This window comes from Epinephelus lanceolatus, chromosome 14 (genome assembly GCF_041903045.1).
Source record: "Epinephelus lanceolatus isolate andai-2023 chromosome 14, ASM4190304v1, whole genome shotgun sequence".
NCBI lineage: Eukaryota > Metazoa > Chordata > Actinopteri > Perciformes > Serranidae > Epinephelus > Epinephelus lanceolatus.
The window spans coordinates 36959074-36967830 of record NC_135747.1 but is presented as its reverse complement, the minus strand read 5'-3'; positions in this window follow the sequence as shown (position 1 = coordinate 36967830).

Below are 8757 nucleotides of genomic sequence, written 5' to 3'. Positions count from 1 at the left end.
AATATCTTTTATTTTTCACGTGGATTTGTTTGGCTGACCTCGCCGTGCCCCAGACCTGTAGAGCTGAGGGTGGCAGAGCAGTGTATAAAAGCAGCATGAGGGCATTACATGCAGACACAGAGATAAAGGCTGAAAACATGCAAATATTGGTTAGGGTTTTACCAGGAAGACAAAGACGTGGCTTTTCTTTGACTGAACAAATGAGTCACATTTTGCATGCACATAGCACAGATACAGTTACAGATACTGACTGGGGCTGAGTATCACTGCGCAATACGTTTAAAGTCCCAGTAAAACTTGAGAAATTAGAATGCCTGTAGCGTCTGTACAGCCTCCCTCACCTTTAGATCAGGAGGAGGATGAGGGAGAGATCAGCCACATTGTTCTGGAAATGAAAACCAAGGTTTGATCCATAAAATGTGGGCGTGTCATAACAGTGAGGCCTCGACTGATGGTGATAACTGACCTTGTCTTCATGCTACAGGGCCCAGAAACAGACACGTCCACAAGAATGCAGACTCATCCATTACTTTGCCACATCCATGTGAAAGCTCCTTTTGGATGTGAGGTGAACTCCAGGCTGACCCTGAATTCTCAGGGTGGAGGACAGAGATGGTCAGACAAGCAAGAATCAAGGCTCCCCAGCAGGTAAACATTCCTGAGCTGTGATTGGGCCGACGTGTGTGTGCTGTGTGGGTGTTTATGTGTTGGGAGGGGGCGGCAGGAGTCACAGGGGCATTCATCATGGCAAGTGCACATGCTGTCAATCAGAGGGACATATCTCCCTCAAGGGGCTTAGTTTGATCATATCTGAAGTTTATGTAGGTGAAAGCAGAGCTACAGACGTGACAGAGTTCAGCTGATCAGGAGCTGCACTGCACACTGCTTTCACTCTCATTCACACAAGTTTTTTTTGTCTAGGACGCATTCACCCTGGTCCACTTCCACAGATAGTTCGGTTCATTTGGAGTGGTGTGAACGCTCATTCGAACCTCTGGTGTGGACCAAACGAGTGAACCCTGGGCAGCTTGAAAACTGGGGGTCTCGGTTCACTTGGTGCGGTTCGCTTACAATGGGAAATGCAAACAGACTATCCAGCTAACAAAAGAGAGGAAGTGAACTAAAGAGAGGAAGTGACGTAGAGCGCAGTGCATTTTGGGTAGAAAAAAAACCCAGCCAACAGCGCGAACTGGGAGAAGCAGAGGTAAAAAAAAGATAAAGTTGGAAAATGTCTTGTGGGCAGACGTGGAGTAGTGAGGAGATGCAGGTGCTTATTGATATATGGTCAGAGGACTATATATCACAGTTGCTTGTGGCCAGTCGATGAGGAGGGTTTTCTTCTTCCTCATGCTTTTTTTCTTCCTGGTCAGTGGTCGTTTCGGGCAATACTGCCTCCAAACGACTGCATGACGTTGTGTGAAATATTTTGTCATTCCCCGCCCAATCGAACCGAGTCCCCCAGACTATCCTGGTGTGAATGCACTCGTAGACTTTTATTTTCCTGTTCCTGTTTTTTGCTAATATGCACCATAGTCTGTATCAAATAATGGACCTATCCACCATGATGTCAGTCACTGGATGGGGACTCCCATTCTGACACCTCAATTTTGGCATTTTGGCCATCGCCATCTTCGTTTTTTGGAGCCAGATGTGACCATATTCAAAAGAGAGGGTGAAGCTAATCCTAACGCTAGCGGCTAGTTTGGTTAGCACATTGCATTTGCAGCTATTGTTACCTGTGATAATGCTAATGCTAATTTGTACTAACAAGAAACAGGCTTAAAACCATTAAAACAAAATGTATTTACCAGAAAAGCTGAACATCTGACTCCTCAGAGTCTTTTAGTACAACCAAACACTAAACAAGACTTTTTAAGGCGACCAAAATGTGACAAACAACTTTCATGAACTGAAAATTGAGGCGGCAGTAGCTCAGTCCATAGGGACTTGGGTTGGGAACCGGAGGGTCGCCTGCTCAAGTCCCCGTCCGGACCAAAATATGAAGCATGGACTGGTAGCTGGAGAGGTGCCAGTTCACCTCCTGGGCACTGCCGAGGTGCCCTTGAGCAAGGCACCGAATCCCCCCAACCGCTCGGAGCGCCTGTCATGGGCAGCCCCACTTTGACATCTCTCCACTTAGTGCATGTATAGGTCCTGTTTGTGCATGCACTGAAATAGTGACACGTGGTCCAGGAAGAATTTAGACAGTAGTTAGATTTAGCCTCAGATACATGCTACTGAAAAGAGCAAAAAACAAAAATACAATAATGACAGGAATATAAGAATAATACAAACTATTATATTGTGATTAATAAAATGAAACTAATTTATGTTTCAACAGCAGGAAACAAATTTATTTTAGATATTTGTATTGTTTTCGAGATGGTGACTGTCAAGTAAATTAACTGTAATCAAACTCATTGAATGAAATTATCAACATAGACTAAAAAACAAATGTTAAATAAAGTAGCAAGAACTAGAATAGATGGCTTAAATATGACAATAATTAATAAGTAATGATGTACTTAGACACTTAGTGAAACAAACACAGTGGGTACTTACATGCTTCCTGTAGTACTTCACAGAAATAACAAAAGAAAGCCATGAGTCAACACACAGGTGATATGTGTAAAGAATGTGTGTCTCCTGCCAGTCACCATTATCACACATCTCTTAACAAATACAAGCTAATCCGTCCCCTCAAGGTTCAGCACGCTTCAAACCCCAGCAGCTCCGCAGCCAAGGCTGTGTTTAGTGTCACAGCGATGCAGCTGAAGGAAGCTTTGATCCAAAATACCTCACAGGTGTCTTTATGAATGGAACACAGTTCAATTCCTCCCATGTTAAGGCCCATTTATGCTCACCGTTAAATACGGATCCGGATACGGACGGAGCCTTCTGTCCGTGCTCCACGTTCATTTCATCCGTATTTCTGCACGTTTCCATAAAGCTTACGGATACGGGCCAAACGGAGCAGTACCACCGGGAACCGTGGGGGCAGTGTTCATGTCACTACCCGATACGTAGCTCTAGTGAGACACGAAGAAGAAATAACAATTCAATTTTTCATCGGCAGTACTAGAGAAAAGAATTCTCCGTCCTCCAGTCGCGATGTCTTTAACGGCTTCACCGACCACCACCTCCTATAACGCTGCCTCTGTTTTTGTCTTTTATGCAAGAGGTACATTATCAATATCTCCTCCACAGTCGCCATGTTTGTTTTTGAGTTTGTTGTTGTCATAAACTTTTGACGCTGGGCTGCCTCCTGGTGGATATATTGGTTAACATCCATGCCAACGTAAATGACGCATGGAAGTATGTAGGCATTGACGGTAACATCGTTTGAAACGGACGTATACATTTTCGTACGTAAAGGGAGCATAAATGAGCCCTTACTCTGTGATGTGCACATCTTTGTGTGCTGTACTGTAAAGTGCTTCCTCATTTTTTATGTAGTTATAGCCTATATATTATACAAGTTACTTTCTTTGTTGTCAGGGGTGGAAGAAGCAATCTTTCACTTAGGTAAAAGTATCAGTACCATAGTACAGAAATATTGTTACAAGTATTAGCATCAAAATATACTGGTCACTGAGCAGAACTGACAGTTTTATCACTAAAGTTGCAGCTGGTAAAGGTGACGCTAACTTCAACTACTTTATAATACATCAAAATGTATCAGTTGACTAATATTTTTAATAATCTGGATCTGCAAAGTAACTAAAGCTATCTAAATGTAGTGGTGTCAAATATACATTATTCGCTTCTAAAATACAGTGGAGTAGAAGTATAACGTAACACAGAATGGAAATATTCAAGTAAAGTACCTCAATATTGTGCATATGTACAGTGCTTGAGTAAATGTACACACATTATACAAAATATGAACGCAACACTTTTTGCTCTCAAGTTTAATTCACTGAGCACTTCTCCTTTCCCATCCACCTGGCAGGTGTGGCACATCAAGACACTGATTAAACAGCCTGATTGATACACAGGTGTGCCCTGGGCTGCTCACAGTTAACGTCCACTCTAAAATGCAGATTAATCACACAACACAATGCCACAGATCTCTCTCTGCCACAGAAGTTTTGAGGGTTACACCAGATTCTGTCTCTTTGGAGTGTCTGTGACCAGAAAATGCATTTTTGTAGCATGAGTCATGCAAAATCCTATTTTTTTTTCTTCTTCAAGATAAAACAGCACATTTTAGAGTGTCCTTTTATTGTGACAAGCCCAAGACACACCTGTGCAGTGATGATGCTGTGTAATTAGCATCTTGATGTGTCACACCCGTCAGGCGGATGGATTTTCTTGCCACTCGTGCTCACTAAAACAGATTCTCGTCACTTTTACACATAGCCGGGTATTTAGAGAAACGAATATTTCCCCCCCTCCATTTTCAATAATAACATCGTGCACACAACATCGTTTTCAAAAATGTTGCCATTGACATGAACCCGGATAAAAACGCCATCGAGCGCCGTCATAACTATGCCAAACCTATGGGCGGCAGTGTAGGAAGAAGGATGAAGCCATGCAAGCCAATCAGAATCGACAACAACGAATAAGACGCGCGACTTCCTGTTCCTTTCAAAACAGTAAACATGGCGAGAGGTTCGTTTGTGTGGACTGACAGTGAAGTGGAGCTACTCCTAAATGTCGCTTTAGATTACAACCTTAACAGCATCCATGATCAGTAGCCAAACGAATTGTAAACATAGGTCGCTCACATGACGTCAAGCATTTGCTGGCGCATGCTGTGACGTTTCAGAACCTAAAACCCTGTTTCATCCAGTTTACATGGCAACACATAAACAGCGTTTTCTGAAATCTCCACTTTGGCCGGAGTTTTTACAAATGATCGTTTTCCGCGAAAAAAACTCTGTTTGCGTGCAAACAAGAGGCCAAACCGCATGAAAATATGTGCATTTTTCCTACGTGTAAACGGGGTATTTATCAAGTTTGTGAACTAAAGTTGAAAGGGATAAGCCTTTTGTACATATAGAAAATTCTTAGATCCTTTATTTCCAACAATAAGTTTTGTGTTTATTGCCTATTTTTATTCAGTGTACTTAGTTAAATTCCACCTCTGGTTATAGACAGTTTCCCTGGAATTGCATTGCTGGAAAACAGCTTTGATCCATGTCTACTTCCAGTAGTTCAGTTGACATCACTCACATACATGCCAAACATTCCAACAGGAAATACAAAAACACCCGTTTAAAATGTTTATTTTATCAAGTTGTAAATGGATCATGACCAGACCCCCAGGAGTTAAACCATCTCATGATTCTCTGTGGCCCAAAAACACTTTTTCCTGTTGACTTACATGGTGAAGGAGACTTCTATAAATCAGTGGATCCATTTTTTTGAGGTTCACAACCTCATCATTTCACTATTGGGATTTTAACCATGGAATGTCTACTAGAGCAACACAAGTGAATTACTTTATCCCCATTCAAGTTAACACAGAGCTCAACTGGTGTAGTGTGTGCACAGCAGGTAAGCCATTTTGGCTTCATGTGCCACTGGGCTACTTTCATAAGAATGAACAGGGTTCCACCTCCAGCGCTCTGTCCAGGATTCTTTTTATATCCATGTTTATAACCAAGTGGCAACACCCAGAGCTGAAAAATGAAGCTAACGTGAAGTGCCAAAAACTGCAGTTCCTCTAATGGCCACTTGAGGCTGGCTCCAAAAGTGAATCAATCCCAAAAGACCCCAAAATTGTCCAACTTTACAGCAGAAATAAACACGTTTACAGCCTGGTACAAAAACAGTTTTGGTCTCTATAGCTAACCTCCCCGTTCATGACAACTGTACAAAGGATGGATTTTTATGTAACTCACTCATTTACATTTTATAAGGCTTAAAAACAACATTGGTTAGTTAAGGTAACCATAGCTCAACCCCACATTCACAGAGCTTTGGTGTAGTCGTAGCTGTTGCTATTTCAATGTGTTTTTAGCTCGTAAAAGTTAATTGCAATGTTTTGGTTCTCTAGAAACTGCTTTTGGTTTGACTAAAAGACCCTCTAAGGACTCAGTTACTCAGTCTTTCCAGTAAGTGCATGATTTAATGACTTTCAGCCTGTTTTTTAACTCCACCCTCTCGTCCAAATATGGTCACCTCTGGCTTCAACAAGCCAAGATGACGATGGACAAAATTCCATAACTGAGGTTTCTAATTAGGAGTCTACAAACCAATGGGTGGCATCAAAGTGGCCACATCCATTATTTTAAACTTTTCTTTATGGAATGCAATTAGTATTTACATTTTCACATGGGTAAATAAACAGTATTGTGCTCCACGTGCAGGGATATGACCCCTCAGTATGTCCAGATAAAAAACAGAAACGTAGCTGCACACTTGATGCCATGTTCATCCTCATGACTGACACACCACCCGCGACAGTGTTGACACAGTGATGCTTGAAGCAGATAGAAGTGATCCGGTGTGTGTTTCGGAAATACCACACGTCTTATCAACACATGATTGGATTTCTGGAAACTGGAAAGTCAGTGTTGTTCTTGGAGATGAGTGAGGTTTGGCTGTGTACAGTATTGTCTCAGAGGCTGAGGCTAATCTGACGCTTACATCTTTACTGGAGAGAGGAAGAGGCAGAGGAGGAGAGGTTTCCCTTTTCTTTCCAAAAATAGTGGCGTTGACATACCTATAAGCACTCATGTCCACACATCAAATAATTCACATAAACCCCCCCTACGTCCCGAGGCTTATATCTCACCCCCATCTCACTTCTAATCCCGGGATATTTATTGTTACGATTAAGAGTTGAATTTATTCCTTCTCAGGGGAGCTTTAAAATCAGAGTGAGCAGTCAGAGGGGAAATATGAAATATTGGTCCTTGGTCAAATGAGGACAGGTGAGCTGCACAGTGAACGGATACAGTCAAGATGTCTTACTCTGTCTGTGCTACTTACTAACAGGCAGTGATAATTACGTACATTAACCAAAGTACTACACAAAATTTTATGTATTTGTACTTTTTAGTATTTTCTTTTTATGATACTTTATACTTTTACTCTTCTACATTTCAGGGCGGCTTTTTTTACTTTCTAAATTAAGTTTTGTTTTTTTTTACTTACAAGACATATAAAGATCTTATAAAACATGATATTATATTACAAATTAAAACACCCAACAGTTTATACAAGTACGTCATTGACAGAAAATTAAGTGGCAGCTGCTTCGATAATGGTCATAGGTCATTTTGTCGTTTAAAAATGCCAAAGATTTCATGGTTCCAGCTTCTCAAATGTGAGGATTTGCTGCTTTTCCTTTCATAATTTTTCATCTATTTCTAATAATTTATAGATTTGGACTGGTTTGATTGGACAAAACAACCACTGTGAAGGTGTAATTTTGGTATCGGGGTAATTGTGATGGGATTTCTCAACAGTTGGAGATACAGAATTCTGGCAAACCAACAATTAATTGATGGTTCAAATGGTTCAAACAATCATTGGTAGCAGTGCTTTTCAAAATAGTTCCACCTCAACCAGCTATAAGAGTGTGATGTTGTTCTCGTATTAGAGCATGTGTAATAATAATCTAATGATGCACCGAGTAGGCTACTTTGCTTTAAAAACTTGATACATTTTCTACACTATACTTGCATACTTTTACATGAGTAATATTTTCAATGCAGAATTTTTACTTGTCATGGAGTATTTTTAGGATCAGAATACTTCCTCCACCATTGCTTACAGGAGTGGCTCTCAACCCTTTTCATATCAAGGACCCCTAAATTTGTACACATGAGGTCACACACTCCCATGTCATAAACTTTCAGGGAACTCCATCTAAAAAGATTTTGGTTATTATGATATAATGGTACATATAATATCCTGTGAAAATGCATACACAACGGCTTGTATGATATCCTGCGAATCAACTCCCCTGGAGTAACGTGACATAGGCTACTTAATGTCTCTTGGGGTAAAGTGTCGTGGAGATGGGTATTCAGCTTACTTTCTTGGAGTTGCTATGAGATGATACGTAGCATGTGAAATAGAGTATGGTGAATGTGCTAGGAAAGATAGTATCAGCACTGTCTCTACCTGGAGCTCGCATGTATGGAGCCTGGGTTTGTTGAAGGTGGCAGTGCTGTTTGGGCTGAGAAAGCCATGTGTAAGTAAGGTAAAGGAGGTTGTTGGGTTGGTGCGGGGAGCAGTAAGACCTGGCATTAGGGGAGTGTCTCTGGGACGCCAGAGATCACTGTCTAGCCTCCTGGAGGTGTCGTGGGACTAACTAGACGAAACACTGGTGAAAGGAGGTTCCCACCTGATGACCCCAAAGACATGTTAGTTATCACTGCTCACTGGTTTGTATAGTTAAGCCTTGCCATGATAGCTCATCATAGGGCTTTGGAGGTTATTCACTGAGCGCTGATCCTTTCTCTAGAGCACAAATTTGTTGTGTTTATTTGAACTCTAACTCCCATCAGTGCGTTGGTCAAGGGATCGCAGCTTTCCCAAATATGTGGGTTATACATGAATTACTAGCTCTTGATTAATATGAATATGTGCAAATTCTAGTGCATCACTTTTCACAGGAAAACATGCGAATAGTGCCTGGATTTAGACCAAAGTTCTGTAATTGTCAACTACAGCTGAGGAGATAATCACAGAGGAAGTACTCAATGTGATTCTTAATCACACTGTAATAGTTGGATAGAGCTTCTTTATTTCTGAACAAGAAGGCCACTTTCTGAAGATGGATGTAAAACGTGC